Raw genomic sequence first — 19,351 nt, forward strand, 5'->3', positions numbered from 1 at the left:
TTGTTGCAACCTATCCTCAAAATTATATTCTTGAGTAAGAAACTACCTGTGCTTGACATTCCAATTTTGAAAGAACTACATTTGATTTTTAAAATATTGTACATTTCTTTCTCAGCGTTAGATAACTTTTTAGATATGCCATGTTAAATGATTGGGAGGAGATAAAAAATGTTGCAGTTTCTCAGTAGAAATATGGTGTTGCCTTTGTGATTCTGTAGCATATTATTATTTAATCCCTCATCAGGGTGAGATGACGTAGTATTAAATAAAATGAATGGTAGTTAAAGTCAAACAGTGAATTGATTCAGTTAAGGGCTAAGTTTCTCCTTTTTAATTAAAAACACATTGAAAAAATTCTGCCTACTGATATTGGCTATAATTTATATGTTATCCAGGCTACTTAGCCAGCTTATATTCTTATTAGTAGGGAAGATTGCCATATTCTTAAGCTTGATTAATTTTGGAATGATTTGAATATACCTTTTAGTTGCTACAAAACCTGTTTAATCTGTTAGAATTTATTTCCAGTATTTGCATGTATTAGTCACTATGAGTACATTCTGTTTCTTGGCATTGCTTTGAGATTCCTCTAGGCATTGGTTTCACAGCATTCTGCTATTTTCCCTTGTATTTATGAACTTTTAAAAGAATCAAACCATAAAGATTTTTGTTAATGTTCTTTTAATAACACTTAAATGAGAATATATCAATAATTTTTCAAGGAGAAAAATCACTATCTTAGAATTGTCATTTCTGTTACAAATCAGAGAGAAATTTCTCTCTGTTACTATGTCAAAAGACATTAAAAGTAAAGTCTGGTTAAAATGTAGCAGACATTTAAATGTAATGCCAACCTTTCTTCCTGTGCAGCAAGAAAATCTTGACCTTTTCAATGAGGAAATTGGTTGTAAACCTGCCTAGTAATGATTGGTCATCTTCTTTTCACAAAAGTGCCTCTGTACTAATTTACACATGCTTTTCATCATACATCTTAAAATTTCTAAAGATAAGTTGTTCATAAGCATTTGTTCATGTAATTATTCATTCAGCAAACAATGTGAGAAAACCAATCATTTGCATGGTACTGTGTTTAGGGTTGTGACAAATATAAAAAAGAAAAAAGTCATTTCTTGCTTTCAAGATTATGAAAAAATATCTACAATAAACTATGCGCACATTTTGAATTGACTTCAAAGGTATATGCTACATAAATTTTAACTTTAGTGTATAAACTGATGAATCCTAGGATGAGTTATACATAACTCTTTCCCATATGAATGTATTGGTATTAAAAATAAAATTTTGGGTCAAACTTTATAATTATGCATTCTATGATGGCACTGACAACTGCATCAAATTCTTTTAGTATGCATAATTTGTTATAACAGGGAATTAAAATTATAAATTGATAAAATAGCTTTATGTGTTACCGAGCCTATTAACAGAAGCAGGGATCCCTGGAATCAGCTTAAAAATAGGGATGTGACCAATTTACTCTATTTTTAGGCTAGGTGTGGGCAATTAAGTTAAGTATGAGTATTATGGATGATGGTTTTGACAGATAGGGATAACATTTTGGAAATAAAGAGTAGTAAGTGTGGGAGTACCTGATGTTAACTAGGTCATTTCGGGAGTCCTTTGAATAAAATGGATCTGAATGTCTATGTCATGTTGAAATTCTGTGATTCATCATATGATGGAAGTGCTGGGGGAATAGGTCACTTCAGGCTCTAAGAAAAGGGATTGGGAGAAACTAGAGTGATGCTGGATGGTGGTCAGTTGGGCTTCACTCTATTCTTTCATATCAGTATACCTGCTGAAAATAGCAGGAAGGTGGGTCAAAGCAGACAAAAAACCCTTGTTTCCTCAGAATCCCAAACTGGGCATGCTGCCTAATAGTGCCTCCAAAGTGCCTGTTTTGTTGTGTTAGAGCAAGAGAGAATTGACTTACATTTTCCTGGTTTGTAACAACTGGTTGCAGGAAGAAGCTGTCTAATATGGTGGTTAGGTAGCAAAACAAGTTACTATCTATATGATCTTGAATCTCGTATATACCTACATAGAAGAGATGTTGTATTAGTGCACTACTAAGTATTTGTACTAGTATGTGGCATATATCAGGCACATTGTTGTTACTATTATTTGTTGATGAGATTTATTATATATTCTAAAAGCCAGGATGGGTTGTTGGCTAGTCTTTGTAACAGTAATTGTGCATATTTTTGTTCCCTTTCCCTTACTCTCCAAATAAGAAATTTGGCCAAAAACATATTCTACGCTGAAATAAAGATGGTAATAAAAATGCAAAGAACAACATGCTACATTTGATTAAATTCTAACATTTCTTGACAATCAGAATTTAGAACTGAAATATTTTGTGTTTAAGTATTCTTGCATCTGCTCACCAGGTTGATTTAAACTCTACAGTAGTCTTGCCTTATGTCAGGTTCTACTTTTCATGGTTTTAGTTACCTGTAGTCACTTTCATTCTGAAAACATTAAGTGGGAAAATTCCAGAAGTAAACAAATCATATTTATTAAATAACATTATAGTATATTGTTATAATTATTCTATTTTGTTACTAACATTATTGTTAATCTCTTATTATGTCTCATTTATAAAGTTACAATAGGTATGGATGTGTAGGAGAATGCATAGTATATATGGAGTTTGGTACTAGTCATAATTTCAGGCTTCTTCTGGGGATCTTCAAGTATATCTGAATGGATAAGGGGGAACTACTGCACTGGATTCTATGTGTGCAGATCCTTTGCTTTCCAATGTTATGCCAACAACTTCATTCATGAAAGAATGAGTACTAGGCCTTTAGGTACATTTAACAGCAATTCTAAATCTTTCTTGGTTACAATTTAAGTTTAAAATTAAGAGATTAAAAAAGATTTACAGAAAATAATAGGGGCAAATTTATATAGTTTAGATTTAGTAAGCTTAGAATTATTTTTATAGTTTTAAAAATATCTAGGTCAAAATTTTACTGAAAATAAAACAAAACTTGTTTTAGTAGTTTTATTTATTAATAAAAATATTTAGTCTAGATGAAAGATCTAAGTGAAATATATTATAAATACAATACTATATATATGAGTAAAATAATGAAAGCTTCCATTTGATAGTATAATATTCAGAATTTCTTATGATTGTTTAATATAAAACACATCTGCTTAAAAATTGTTGATAAAGTTCTGACTATGAGTAAGTAGTTTATTCGACTGAAATTTAAATGCTTAAATGTAACATTTTGTGACATCTCTGAATTTCAGTTTTCTTCACTTGAGCAATTTCCTCAGTGTGCAGCTATTCCCAAAAGTTGGCCCAGGGTCAACTGAATCTCAGGATAGTGCAGTTAGTTACAACAAACAAACAACCAAGCTACTACAGAGAACCCTACAGTTACAGCAAGCACAGTACAAGACAAAGGTATAAAGGACCACAGGCTGAGTAAGGAAAGGAGAGGAGAGCTTGATGGGGAATGAAAGGAATATCGAAAAGGTAGATCTTGAACACTGGTTTGGAGAGGGGAGACAGCTTATTGAGGGGAGAGAGGCAGAAAGAAAATGTGAGGAGAGAATGCAGTAGTCTATCCTGGGTATAATTAGTGGGTAGTTCAGACTACAGACAAGGTTTGTTGGGAGCAGATAGTGTACAGTCTTGAATGTTAGATTATGATACCAACTGGGAACACTTCTTTGCAGATCTACTTATTCCTGGGGGAAAATAAAATAAAAAAACAAAAGAGCAGTTTCTATATTTTGAAATGATTTTAAGAGCTCTAACCCTCTTGAGACTTTGAAAATGAAAATTAAATTCCTGAGTAGATTTAGTAGTTAGTAGACAAGGTAGGGGGTAGATGCAAAATGAAGGATTTTAATAAAATTCTTTATCAAAATTGCACGTGAGAGAATTTCTCAGTCTATACACAAGCAGTCAAAAGTCCTAGATTTCAGATCCTAAGAGACCTCCTGCTTGTCTCTGATGTAAACGGTGTTTTATTGTCAGGTAATCTGATTTAGCTTTGGCTTTGTTTTTGACATTTCCTAGACCAAGGACAATCTAGTGGGATCATTTTAATACAGCGAATACTCATGTCACTATGGTGAATATTTGGATAAAAAGGAATTTGTCTTAGAGAAAGTTGGAAATAGAAATTGCTATTTACAACCATGGAAGCCACTAAATATTTTAAGCTTATTCTTTGTTCATTTAGAAATAATAAAGTAAACCATCATTGCTAATATTTTTAATATCACCTTTAAATCTTCTATTTCACACTTCAGAGGCTTTTGCCTGAGGATAATACAAAAGCTGAGTAAAATCTAAGACTAGATTTTCTATAGACATGATAGCTAGGATGTACCTTTTGATATCAGACCCAAGAAATTATCATCTGGATATGAAAATTTTGAAAAAAATTAGAATCAAATACTCTTGTTTTTAGTCAACATCCACATAAAGTATGTCAGAAGCTAAACTCTGGAATCCACAAGAGTGAGTAGAGAGAAAGCCAGACACGGGTACTCCTCTGACTCTGTGTTTAGAACAATAGCAAACCTGTGTAATTGAGAATATTGTTTCTTCCTGTAGAGTTCTGCATTATTTGAAAATCCTATTTTTCAGAAGTTCTTGCAGGTTGTTCTTATTAATCCCTGTGACCTCACATTGCTTGGAAAAGAGACATACACATTTTTATTACTTGATTTAGAAACAAAGACCCACTTCTGGAAGATATCTTGGCGATCATCAGGCTTTGAATGCTTTAAAAGACTTTTAAATATTTAAACATTGTTTTCTTTTTCAAAATGCAAATAAAGGACATTTAGGGAGAAAGAATCTTCTCTTTACCCCAAGCCCTTTAAGAGTAATATAGGACTATCAATAAGAAAAATAAGTTAAAAAGATAATTATTTCTTTATCAAACTCCTCTTTCTAAAAGGTGGTAGAAACTAGTTCCAATATAATACACTACAACATGAACTGAATATAAGTGTACATCATTATTTCTATCCATGCCTTTTTTCCCCTAAATTCAATTCAAGCTCATAGTACTATATTGAGTCTTTTGGAGTGGGGTGCTATAGCATAGTTGTTAAGAGTTAGGCTTCTAGAGCTGGGCTTCCTTTATGTGAGTCTATACCTTCTACTTTATTTACAGTTTTTATTTTGAGAGAGTTAATCTGTCTTTTCCTCAGAGTTAGCATCTGTAAAATGGTTATTAACCATTAACATGGTTATCTCTATAATTGTAATGAGAATCACTTGAACTAATACTTGAAGTAGTGCCTGGCTTAATAAATATTAGCTATTATTATCTACACTAAACTAGGTAAAGCTGAGAATACAAATATGTGTGTATGCATATATATATACACATATATTTAAATTGTACATATAGAAATATTTATCATAGTATACATATAGATAGACCTTTTATTTTAAGCATATGTAATATACTAAAAGAAGAAATTAAGTAATTTGCCTAAGATCAAAAGTGCCAGCAATGATAGAATGATATGATAGAATGATTTCAAATCTATAATGATATGATAGAATGATCCAAACAGGAAGCATAGCTAAAGAGCCATTTCTCTTAATTGCTGTGTTAGATTACTTCAGATTATATACTCTGAATTAGATTGGCATGTATAAAATGATCATATTCTAAATGCCACACTGAGACAAGAGATCTCAAAGTGAACAGAAAACTACCATGGAAGACTTCATGGAACAGGTGTGACTTGATTTTCATTGAGTTCATAATTTCCTTCTTTCTGGCTACCCTTCCACTAGAAACAACATATGTAAAGCTATTAGCACAGTTCCTACCATAGGTTCTCAGTAAGTTGTGGTTGTTTCTTATTATCATATTCTTCCTGCTCAGTCTTCCCTCATGGGTGTAACCTACTGTTTGAAAAACAGATTATATCTATACCCATGTAGCTGAATGTCCCTGGAAAAGTCTTTTAGTCTCTGTAAGTCTTAGAATATTTATTTGTTTTGAAGACTTTAATAGGTAATGTATGTTGTACGTTATTTAGCACTCTGCCTGGCACACAATAAACCTTATAATGAATGTTTCTTATTATTACTGCAATTATGTGCAACACTGTGAAAAACCAGACAGTGAAGAAACCAAGTTTCAGAATGTAGAATCAGAATTACCCCTCTGATTTGACTACTCAGCTTTCAAAAATCAATATTTTAGTTCTAATTCTAGCTTTGCTCTTGGCTTAAATGTATCTAGGTTTCTCCTCCAAATTGAAGTAAAAGTACTAGTGTTGATATTTTCCTCAACAGGATAGTATAATTGTTTGAGATGTCTAAAGAAAAAAACACCTGTCAAATTTTAAAAAGTGGGAATTCATATTCTTTGAAATCAAGGATAATGCTATTCTTTTATACATACTCTGTCATCTGTCTGGAATCCCCTATTCCATGCTGATAATCCTGTTTGTACTTTGAGACTCGGTTTTAGCATAAATCAGTGGGATTAAGTGCTCATTTATACATCCCCTAGAATACTAAGCCTGCTTCCTATAATAGTGCTTACCATGTTTACCATTTAAATGAATAGGTACTTGCATGCTGTCTCCCTTAGAATTTGAAATCTTAGAAGGCAAGTGTCTTTCAATTCAGTACATATTCTTGCATATGTTAATTGACTAGTACATATTGGCCCAATAAATAGATCATGTTTTATAAATTTAAGAATACTAAAAAATGCTTTAAGACAACAAAAGGAAAATTTCCAAAGCTCATTTAGAGTTTTTTTTACTGTGAATTGGGTACTAGAAAAATGGGTTAGGTATTGTAGTGAATAATAATAGTTGAATAAACAGTGAATAAACATTACTGAAAGAACAGTAGTGTGAGAATAAATATTATTTTGGTTGATATGTTGCTCTGAAAATATATTTAAGTTAGAGAGATGAAGTAAAATCAGGAGACTGTGGTAAAACTAGCAGAACATACACAACTACTTTTCTTTCTCCAAAAATACTATTAAAAGAAAACTAAGGGTATTTTTTTTTATCCTTTCTCTCTCCCAAGACTAAATGACTGTGGAAAGAATAGGTAAGGGAAAGAAACAATTTTGTAAGCAGAAATGTGGAAGGAAAATGTATCTTATTCTACTGAGAAAACAGAATTGTAAAAATTGTAAACTAGCAATGGCAAATGTTGAAAACTAATCTAATTTACATTGAAGTATCCTGAAAAGTCACCGGCTACCTCTGAAAGGTATCTAAATTAAAGAGAGCTAGGGTATAGCTGAATGCTACTGCATTTGCCTAGCAAGCATGGGCCCTGGGTTCCATCACCTTACAGTAAGAGTATTCGTATTCATTTAAAAGTCAATCACAGTTCCAGATCCTTACCTCCACCACTGCAGACTACCAGACAAACATCTAACCCCAACTTCAACAGAAGACTGAAGTTTTATACTTTGGAGAGGATTAAACAAAGTCTCTTTGAACTAGGTGACCCAGGTAGAGTTGAGGGCAGAAAGCACTAACTAAAAACAGCTGGATGCAATGAGAATGCTGTGATTCCCATCTTGCTTTTCTCATTTTACCCTAAACAACTAGCAGCAGGCCTTAAGCTTCCAGGCAACATATTTGACAATCTTTTTTTCTCCTGTGGAATCTGAATAGCTCAACGGGAAAGCCTGAAATATATTGACTTTAGGGTTCTCCAAAGAAGTAGCCCAACCAAATCTCTTTACAATTATCTTTTTTGTTTCATACTCTTAAATATAAGCAGTAAACAAAAGATTATGAAAGATCTGAAGAAAATTTCTAACACAAAAGATAAAAGCCAAGACGAATAGAAAAAAGAAGCCTTTTGGGAACAGAGAATAGGATGGAAGAAGAAAAAATTTCCAAATTCTATTTCTAATACCCTTAAAAATTAAGATATAGAATCTAATAAACAAATAGAGAGTGATGTTATACAGGGACATTGAGAAAACAAGTAAATTATTAGAAATTAAAAATAATAGCTCTAATGAAAAATTTAATACAAAATATAGAAGGTAAAGATTGGATAATCTCCAAAAGAACTGACAGGGAAGTGGAAAATATGACAGAGTATGTTGGAAGACACAGGTCTAATATATGACATAGCAGTTCCGGAAAGAGAGCATAGGGGAAGGAAAAGAAACATACAAAATAAAATTTCAAATATTATGAGAACAGACAAGCATATGTGTAAACATTTAAAGTGCTCACCAAGTTCCCTTCACAATAACTAGAAATAGTCTCAGACCAAGACATATTATTATGAAATTTCAGATGACTGAGTTGACAGTGATCCCAAAACCTTTCAGAAATGAAACCAAGAAACTTCTATCAAAACTGCCAAATAAAAACAGAAGACACAAATTATCAACATCAGGAATAAAAGAGAGAATATTACTATAAGCCCTCCAGACACTATAAATTTAGTAAGGGAATACTAGGAAAAATTCTGCGTATGTAAATTTGTCCACTAAATGATGGACCAATTCTCTGAAAATCACATACACTCATTCTGAGATCAAATACAGTGAATTCATGGTTAAAAGCATTTCAAAATAGAAATATGCAGACCAAGATGATTTTCATGGAAAATTCTGTGAAAAAGATTAAGGATGAAATAAGATTCTATACAATTTATTTCAGAAAGTAGAAGAAGAGGGAACACTTTCCAACTGATTTTATGGACCCAGAATTAACCATGATACCAAAAATTACATAAAGGCAATGCAAGAAAAGGTGCAGACCAATATCCCTCATGAACAAAGAAGTAGATATCCTCAATAAAACCTTGACAAATTAAGTTAATCAGTCCATGTAAAAAATAATACATCATGACCAATGGGAATGCAATGCTGGTTCGTTTTTTTTTTTTTTTTTTTTTGCAAATTAATCAAAGTAATTCACATTGTAATCAGACCAAATCAGAAAAAAATCTCAGATTTAGGTCTGACATTTAAAAAATGATGATAACTAAATGTATCATCATTGATGTAGAAAATTCATTCAACAAAATTCCACATTGATTCCAGAAAAAAAGAAAAATTTCTCAAAAAATTAGGAATAGAAGTCAAATTCAACCCAGAAGGTATTTCCAACCACTTGTGGCTAACATGTTACTCAATGGTGAAAGACCGAATGCTTCCCCGTAAGTTAAAGAACAAGGCGAAGGTGTGAACTCTCAACACCATACTAGAAGACTTAGCAAGCACAGTGGCACCACTGCTTGGAAAAGAAGAAATAAAACTGTCCAGATTCATAATTGTTTATGTAGAAAATGCCAATAAATCTTGAAAACAAAACAAAACAAAAACTCATAAAACTAGGTTAGCAAGGATTCTGGAATACAAGGTCAGATATCAATGTAAACTGTGTGCTTAAGAAAGGATATATAGCATAAAGGAATTTCATGGGTCTGATACAATTTCATCGTGGTTGTGATGATGTTTATAGGAATCTGTCTACACGTGATAAAACCTGTAGACTACACACCAACATTTCAAAAACTCTTTATAAGTGAAGAGTATGATTTATAAAGTGAATTATAATAGTAAAAATGCAAAATTCTGACTATAGGTTTTAGAATACGTGCAAAAAATGCAGTATATGGGAGTTCCTCAAAAAAATTAAAAGTAGAATCACCTTATGATCCAGCAGCTGACATCTGAAAATATCACCAAAGTGCTGAAAGGAGGTTTTGAGATATTTGTATACTATGCTTATGTAACGCTATTCACATTATTTAAGAGATGAAAGAAACCAAAGAGGTGTCCTTCAACAGATGAATGGATAGACAAAATTTGTTATGTACATACAATAGAATATTACTCAGTCTTCAAGAAGAAGGAAATTTTGACAATTGCTGCAGTATGGATGAACTTCGAGGACATCATTCTTAGTGGGATAAGTCACAAAAAGAGAAGTACTGCAGCAGTTCACCAATATGAGGTATACAAAGTAGTCAAGCTCTTAGAAACAGAAAGTAGAATTGTGATTGCAGGGTGAAGAAAAAAGGTAAGAAATTTGAAAATGGGTATAGGATTTCAATTTTTCAAGAAAAAAATTTGAGATCATTGCACAGCAACATGCATACAGTTAACATTGATGCTTGGACACTTAACAGTGGTTAAGATGGCAAATTTTATGTTATGTGTTTTTTACCTCAAGTACAAAGTGTTGGAGAACTGGTTTAAGATCTGTTCTTATAGAGAAGGGGGGATTTATTGGTTTGTCTTTATAACTAAATATTTTAATACTAAAAGTGCCAATATAAACTTAGATAGAAAAAAAGAAACAGGATATTTTTCAATAGAGGAAGTAACACCTTTCTATTCCTTAACACTTCAATCAAAACTAGAAAATTGTTATCAGATTTAGGTCTGACATTTAAAAAATGATGATAACTAAATAGAGAAAATGTAGATAGCAAAAGATCTAAAAAATGTTCCATATCAGAAACTTTTAGTAGGAAACTCTTGATGACTTTTTACCCCCTTTCAATAATAGATCTTTTCCATGTGACAAGAAGTAGAAATGACTGGTGAGATCATGAGAGTTGGCTTTACAGGTCCTCATTTATCCATAGTGTTGAGTTAACATGGAAGTGAGGCACTAAGCAACTCAGTGAGACCCTGTTTCTAAATAAAACACAAATAGAGCTGGAGATGTGGCTCAGTGGTCAAGTGCTCCTGAGTTCAATCCCTGATTACCACTCTCCCACCCCCCGCCCCCCCAAAAAAAGATAAGGCTGGCTAAGTTATTGAATGCTCTGAAGGTTCAAAGGGTCTAATATGGATTACAAGGTCTCACAGGAGAGGAAAGCGTAAAAGAAACATTTTAGCCTTTAGGTCTAAGTTGTATTCTCCAGAACAATGTGTTAATAAATTAATAATGGATGATAGTTTGATTACCATCTTACACTTTCATCTCTGACTCAGAGAAGAAAGAAACATAATTAATTCTTTTCCATTAAAACTTAAATACTTCACAAAGGGAAGACTTAGGACTAATAGTGTTATCTTCAAATATTTAAAACATCATCAAATAGAAGAGAAACTAGAATCAATTGTACAGATCCAGAGTGGGGAGAAAAAACAAATGAGTTGAAATAATAGAGAAGCAGATTTTGCTCTCATTTATTAATTCATTTGTTCATTCACTCACTCAAAAAACTATCTATCTACCTATCTACTTACCTACCTACCTACCTACCTACCTTCATTGTGATAAATCCTGAGAATACAAAGGTAATCTTACAATATCTCCAAAGATTATAAATTTCCAAACATTTCCTGGATTTCCTCATGCAGTTTTTTTCCTATCATTGGATTTTCTCAAGAGAAGATCAGCCATTGGACTAGACATCCTCTTAAGAGTCTGCCTGGAAGCAAAACAGTGGAATTTCCCACTAGAAAAAACAAGAAATGTTAATGCTGGCAAAACTGAATCAGAACCACACCTTGAGGCACAGCACTGTTTTTCATGGACAATCTATTATACCATTGAACCTGATTTTAAACCATATTCATAATAATTGGCAAAGAATTATAAAAATTGCCACATGAAAATTTTTATTTTTTTTGCATGTTGACATATAGTACTTACAGGTAGATAACAATAATGGAATCCTAAATCTAATAACATTTGATGAATCATGAAGATGTATATTTGTAGTCACTTAATAAATACTGTTATGAATTGAAATTGTTTTAGCTTGGTTGTTTGATTTAGCCAACAATGCCTTTATTAAAAAAGAGAGTGTCATTTTTCTTTAAAATGTTTTTTAGTGCCTGGTTCATGGTTGTTATTCCATGTACAAATGTTGATACATGAGATTGAGATTCACTTTGTAGAAATAACAAAGTAGTTAAATTTAACTCATTTCATAGGTTCCATGTACCACTGATCTTTTGAATAGTTTTTTATAATGCTCATTAAAATGTTTTATTTAGGAAAAAATATTTTGTGTTGCTGCTAAGGCTATACTTAGAGGAAGGCTTATTGCTTAAAATTCATAAATTAGAAGATGAATAGCAGTAAACACATATTATTTCATGTCATTTAGAAGGTAAATTAAAAGCACAAGTTATTGTCAGATACCATGTTACACTCCTGTAATCCCAGCTATTTGGGAGGCTGAGACAGGAAGATTGCAGGTTCAGGACTAGCCTCAGCAATTTAGTGAGGGTTCAAGTAACTTAGTGAGACCCTTTGTGAAAATAAAAGATAAAAAGGTCTAGGAATGTAGCTTAGTGGTAAAATGCCCTTGGGTTTAATCCCCAGTACCCCAAACATAAGTTAAAAAAAACATAAGTTAAAAAAATTGGAAATACATTCTAAAGAGGAAGAATTATTGGGGAAGATTTCTTTGGAGCAACCCTGCAAAACTATTTGTTTTTTCAGTTTAGATCCTTGTACAACTGTGACAAAAATAATGTTAGAAAAATAAGGTTAGGAATGAATATTTGTAGGTTTAACTTGAATAATGTTTAACTTATTTGCAAGAAAGTGAATTTTAGTGAATAGGAATCAACATGTCTAACATGGAGATGGAATAAATCAGGTTTATGATTTGTTTTCTTAAAATAATCTGTGTGATTTCTGGTGGATTTCAAACCTATGTCATTAGAATATACATGGTTTGAATTCTGCATTTTACTTTTAAAACTTTATTATTTCTAAATGGTTTTCCTGTCAAAATTCTGTGAAAATAGGGCTAAAATAGAATATATATATAATCAGTAGTGTAGGTGGTATTCAAAAAGTTATTCATATTTTCTGGTTTCTTATTCATTCATTTATGTACTCATTGTATATATTTAAGGTGTACAACGTGGTGTTTTTAAATTTATGGATACATAGTGAAATGGTTTCTACAGTCAAGCAAATTCACATATCTATATGCACATCATATCTCATAGTTACCTTTTGTGTGTGCTAAGAGCACATAAAATATGCTCTTTTAAGGAAAATTTTAGTATACAATATTAACTATAGCCATCGTACTGTATATTAGATCTCTAGATTTCTTCATAATGTAAGTTTGTACCCTTTAACCTACTTCTTCCCCATTCCAGCCATCTTTTTACTTTCTGATTCTGTGAGTTTGACTATATTTTTTAAAAAGATAACACATATAAATGAGATCATGCAGTATTTTCCTTTCCGTGTCTAGCTTTCACTTAGCATAATGTCCTCCAGGTTTATCCATGTTGTCATGAAACTGGAAAATATGGATAACTTTTGAATACCATCTCTACTATTTTTTTATTATAAAGGCAGAATATTTTTCTATCATGTGTAAACAGACACACACACACAGACACACAGACACACACATACTGTGCCATACACAATTTCTTTATTTGTTTTTTGGCACTTAGATTGTTTTACTATCTTTTTAAAAAAATTTTATTTATTCTAATTTATTATATATAATAGCAGGATGCCACATCAATGTTTATAGCAGCACAATTCACAATAGCTAAACTGTGGAAGCAACCTATATGCTCTTCAATAGATGAATGGATAAAGAAACTGTGGTATATATAGACAATGGAATATTGCTCAGCATTAAAAGAGAATAAAATCATGGCATTTGCAGGTAATTGGATGGAGTTGGAGAATATAATGCTAAGTGAATTAAGCCAATCCCCCCAAAACCAAATGCCGAATGTTTTCTCTCATATAAGGATATTGATTTGTGATGTAATTCAGTGGGGAGCATGGGAAGATTGCTTTCATATCTTGGCCATTGTGAATAATGCTGCAATGAACATGATGCAGATATCCCTAAGAAGTGCTGATTTAGTTTCTTTTGGGTATTATCTTGGCCATTGTGAATAATGCTGCAATGAACATGATGCAGATATCCCTAAGAAGTGCTGATTTAGTTTCTTTTGGGTATTTCCCCAGAAGGATTGCTGGGTCATGTGGGAGTTATAATTTTAATTTTTTGATAACATCTATACTGTTCTCAAAATAATGTATCAATTTTCAGTTCTACCAATAGTCTAAAAGGGTTTCCATTTCTTCATGCCCTCACCAATACTTTTTTTTTTTTAATTAGAGCCATCCCAAGAGGTGTGATTTGATATCTCATGGTTTTGATTTGTATTTCCCCAACAATTAGTGATATTGAATACTTTTTCGTACATATTCTTTGGGAGAATGTCTATTTGGGTCTTTTTCCTGTTTTTTAAAATAGTTTTTTTTTTTTTTTGTTTATTTGCTGTTGAGTTGTGTGAGTCCCTTAAATATTTTAGATATAATCTCTTACCAGATGTATGGCCTATAAATATTTTCTCCTACTCTGAAAGTTGCCTTTTCATTTTGTTGATTATTTCCTTTGTTGTGCAGATCAAGTGTTTTTCTAGAACAATAGCTTAGCTGGGTATACATTTCTAGATAAACAAAAATATTTCTTAGGTATCCTAAAGATATTATTTTACTGTCTTCTGATTTCTACTTTTGTTAGTTTGTCATTCTTTTGTAGGTAATCTCTTTTTCTCTGCTACATTTAAATTGTGTCATTCTGAATTTTTACATGATACTTGTAGATGTGAATTTTCTTTTAATTATTCTGTTTGTGATTAGTTCTGATTTCTGAATCTGAGTATTTATTTTCTATCAGTCCTGGAATTTTTTTTACCTATTATTTTAAAATAGATCATCTCCCTCATTTTCTCTATTTTTATCTTCTAAAACTCCCATTAGGAATGTGATTTCCTCATATTATCCTCATCTTTTAAATTATTATTATTTTCGTTTTTATTAGAGCTTTAGAGTTGTACATAGTAGATGGGTTCATCCTGACAAACTCATACATGCATCAAAATCGATTACAGTTCACAATCCCCACCCCCCTCCCCCGTTTCCTTCCCATTGTCCTTCTCCTCTTATATTCTCCTTCCTTTGCTTTAAGTTATCCTAGTCTTCCCCTCCCCTTTCCCTTTCTTTACTCTAGCTTCCACATATGAGAGAAAACATTCAACCTTTGAGTTTCTGAGTTTGGCTAATTTCATTTAGCACAACATTCTCCATTTCCATCCATTTACTGTCAAATGCTATATTTCATTCTTCTTTATGACTGATTAGAACTCCATTGTGTGTGTGTGTGTGTGTGTTTCACAATTTCTTAATCCATTCATCTCTTGAAGGGCATCTTGGTTGATTCATAATTTAGGTATTGTGAATTGTGCTGCTATAGATATAGATGTGGCTGTATCAATGTAGTATGCCTACTTTAGATCTTTTGGGAAAATAAGAAGGTGTAGGATAGCTAGATCATATGGTGGTTCCACCCCTCGTTTTTTGAGGAATCTCTATACTGCTTTCCACAGTGGTTGTACTAGTCTGTAGTTCCACCAACAATTTTTTAGAGAAAGGAAAAAAAAAACTTTTATGGTTGGGGGTTAACTGTACATACTTCTTTCATGATACCATTGTACCTTTATAGTTATATGAAGTCTGTAAGGTCTGTCAGAGAAAGAGCCATGTCTAATTGGAGTCCCTGGATTTTGTATTGGGGCCCCAAATACAAAATATAATATAAATAACAACAATAATAAATAATATTTATCAAAACCTTAACTATATGCTAGGAAAATTCATGAACTTTATGTATATTATTAATAATCAGTTGAGACATGGAGAAATTACATAAGATGCCCAAAGCCACACAGTGGGGAATTCTTTGAAACAAGACTTGAATCCAGAGGTTATATGGCCATACATATAAACTCTTAGTGCCTGTCCAACATTGCCTTTTTGATAGTCCCTAGAATGTGAAAAACAGCAGCAGAAGTATAATTCATATCAGTCAAGACTTGAACTTGGGTATCAAATAAACTCATGAGGGATATGGCAGAAGCTTAGCAACAGACACTGTAGGACAAATGAAGGAAGGCTGCAAGACAGATGGAGGCTTGTGGAAGGGCATTTATGAGCAAGCAATACGAAAAGAGTAGAGACAGTGTGAGTCAGCAATAAGGAAGCTTAGCTGCGGTTAATATCATGTTCTGAGTACAAAATTGGGTTCACAGGCAGAACTGAGACTCCAGAAGGACTCTTAAGAACAAGTCAGGAATCAAGTCCAGAATTGAAATAAACAAGCCTTGTAGGCAAAGAATGAAAATATCATTAATCTTTAAAATACTTCTGACTAATTAAAACTGTTTTTAATTTCTCAAACACCTTTTATCTATCAGAAACTAGGGCCACAAGAAGAGATTATTCTTTTGATCAAAGTAGCAGTCACAAGTATAATATAGTATGTTGTGATGAAATTAAACTGATCCAGAAGTAGCTCTAGAATTGGAAAACTTCTACCCCTGAACCTTTCAATCCTCAACCTGTCTCTGGACTATCATTTCAATACCAGAGCCTATTTGACCAAACTGGTCCCCTAACTGATCTTTCAAGTTTTCATGGGTAGAGTTTTCCAAGTAAATGAGATGAGAAAGACCTTGAGATTTTGTACCTGATGACTTAGTTTGTGACTTCGTAACATAATTCCTTTAACAGAGGAGTTTACTCTCCAATTCCTATTCTCAGTTTTATTTTTTTTTCTTATATATGAGAAGATGAAACAACACATTTACTTTACATAAATAAACTAAACTTAATTTGTTGGTACACAGTTCCTCAATTAGATACTTTAGAAGGAAACTGAAATACTTCCTTAATAAAAAATCTGTAGAGAAAATATTGATGTTCTTTAGAAGAAATTGTTTCATATGGATTAATTAATATGGTCTATGACATAGATTTAATTTATATTATTATCATGAGGTGGTAATAGTCTATTTCAAGATTAGAATAGCATATTAAATGTTAAAAGCCTAATTTCAAAGTAATATGCTAATAAGGAGTTAGATTTTCATGTTTTATAGAACCATGATATGTTCAATAAAATTAAGAGTTTGGCTCAACTTGTGCTTTTGATTTCAGTTTAGCTGGTATCAATTTAAATTATATGACATGTCAATTCCTGAGCTAATGTTTTCATATATATTGTCCTATTTAAAATACCTTACTACTATTGGAGGCAAAGCAATTGATTTTATATATATTTGCATTGTATTTTTACTCACATGTTAATGAGAAAGATAAAATGACTTGATTAAATAATGAATGTATATGTTGAGTATTAAAAATTGTCAATATTAATATTCAATTTTCTTATTTTCATAACAACTTAAAAGTAATAAGATGATTAAGAAAACTGTAAAGTTAATATCTGAATTTTTCTAAACAAAACAGTAGCAAAATATTGTTAAAAATGAGTATGAAAGTCAAGTAGTAGATGTTACAAACCTGGAAAATACATGTTTTAGCATACTGAAATGACTAAGATCAATATTAGTTTTCTATGAAGTAGTTTAATGAAAGTTGACCAGTTTGGAGACTGTGGAAAGAATACACACTTAAAACTACTTCTTAGGTTGTGTTTAGAAAACATATATGTCCATATATTTCTATTACTCCTTAAATTAACATTAGAATTCATTAGAAAATATTAACCAAGATATTAATCTGTAGATTGAGAAAGATGATACATTTTTTTTGAGTTGCAGGGACTCTAGTTTGAAAGCTTCCATACTTAGACTTTGTTGCTTTTGTTCATTTCCTTTTTACATATCCAGAGGTTTATAAGATATTCTCTTTTTCATTTCTGCCATTCATTAAGCTTTTTTTTTAAAGTTAATCATGCTTTTGAGAGTTTGATGACCCAAATTCTCTTCCACCAATTTTTATTCTACCCTTCATTTGACAGTATTTTTTAAAAATTTATCAAAGTCACGTATGTCAGTTCCATTTTGAGTACATGTCCATATCTACAAAATTTAAAGTCATGGATTTCTAGGTATTAAAATAAATATGATGCATGTGTAGGTCATAGTTATAGTAGGAAACAGATGGTCACTCAAAGGGATGATAAAAGATTTTAATGAAGGGGCTGTTTGTAAACGTGAGCAGTGGGAAGTAAAATCCCAGGGACCTGCAACAGCAGTATTGTCCTAAAGGAATAGGTTGTGGGAGCAGTTATTGAAGACTTGCAAGATCTATAGCTGTAGAAGAGTCATTGACAAGACCTTTGGTCATTGTTGAAGGAATGTATTCATTGCCAAACTATTGATATTGATGTTCAGAATCAATCAGGATCTGGGGCCCATTCTCCTGAAATGTTGAAGATTGAACACCCAAGAAATGCCAAGGCAAGTGTAGAAAGCAAGTTTTATTTAAAGGATAGAACAGAGATAAACTTCTTCGAAGAGAAGTGGTCCCAGAGCCTAGCTTCTGAGGAAATGGAGGTGTCCTGCCCTTTTTGTAGGTTTTAGATTTCCTTTGTTCTCATGCCTACCTATCTGTCATGCCCTCTTATCTAACGTATGTGACTAGTGACCAAAAGGTGAGTCAAAAGGTGGAGTGATTCAAGGCCAAGAATAAAGCCATCCAGGGGTATAGACAGGAAGGGAGCAGCCTGGGAAGCATTCATTAACAACTGCTTGCAGGAAGGAACAATTCTCTGAAAGCAGGTAACCTTGGCAACAAATTGAGGGAGAGGGGGAAGTGTCCTGAAGGTATTAGCAGTTTATTTCTTTTCCTTTGAACCAGCCCCCATCTTCCACCTACACTAACTGTCCCATTGCAACCCCCATGACCCAAGAGGGTCCATGTCTTTCTCTTCTTACTCCAGTTCTCTGCCTGAATCTCTCTTTGGTTAAATTCAACCAGAAACTCGAAGGCAAAGAATCTGATAATAAAGTCTATAAGGACAGAACATAGTGGAGAATACTGGAAAGTGGAACTTTGAGAATCAGAAGAGAACATATAGCACCTCATCCTATCCTAATATCTAATAAAAGGGCAGAAAAGGTTAACAGTTTTTAAAAATTGGTAAGATAAATAATGTAGGAGTATATGAACCTCATAGAAAGAAATGTGGACCATCTGGAAGAATGGAAAATTCATCTAATTTTGACATATCAATTCCATCTCTAGGAATCCATCTCAAAAAATAAACTGCCAGAAATACAAAATGGTATATGTACAAGGATATACATTTTCATTAATTTTAATAGCAACAGAATGGAGGCAATCCAAACTAGTTGAATGAATTATGATGTATCCATAAAATGGAGTATTATCTAACTATAAAAATGAATAAAAATTATCTCTATATATTTAGGTAAAATAATTGACAGCATAGAAATCAAAGTACTGAAGAGTGTTCCTAGTATACTTCCTTTGTTTAAGAAAGGGGTTTATATAAAATATGAACACTTGTTTATGTTACCAAGTAATAGTAATAGTAACC

At 32.3% G+C, this 19,351-nt stretch overlaps 1 protein-coding gene across 10 annotated transcripts in view; it reads left to right on the top strand.

The window, feature by feature from the left end:
* Slc4a10 (solute carrier family 4 member 10) overlaps positions 1 to 19,351 on the top strand; it is a 312,110-nt gene that overhangs the window by 97,268 nt on the left and 195,491 nt on the right. The gene's annotated exons all lie outside the window — the stretch shown is intronic.

This window comes from Marmota monax, unplaced genomic scaffold, assembly GCF_021218885.2.
Source record: "Marmota monax isolate L192 unplaced genomic scaffold, Marmota_monax_Labrador192_F-V1.1 WCK01_AAM20220418_F8-fsc00129, whole genome shotgun sequence".
Classification (NCBI taxonomy): domain Eukaryota; kingdom Metazoa; phylum Chordata; class Mammalia; order Rodentia; family Sciuridae; genus Marmota; species Marmota monax.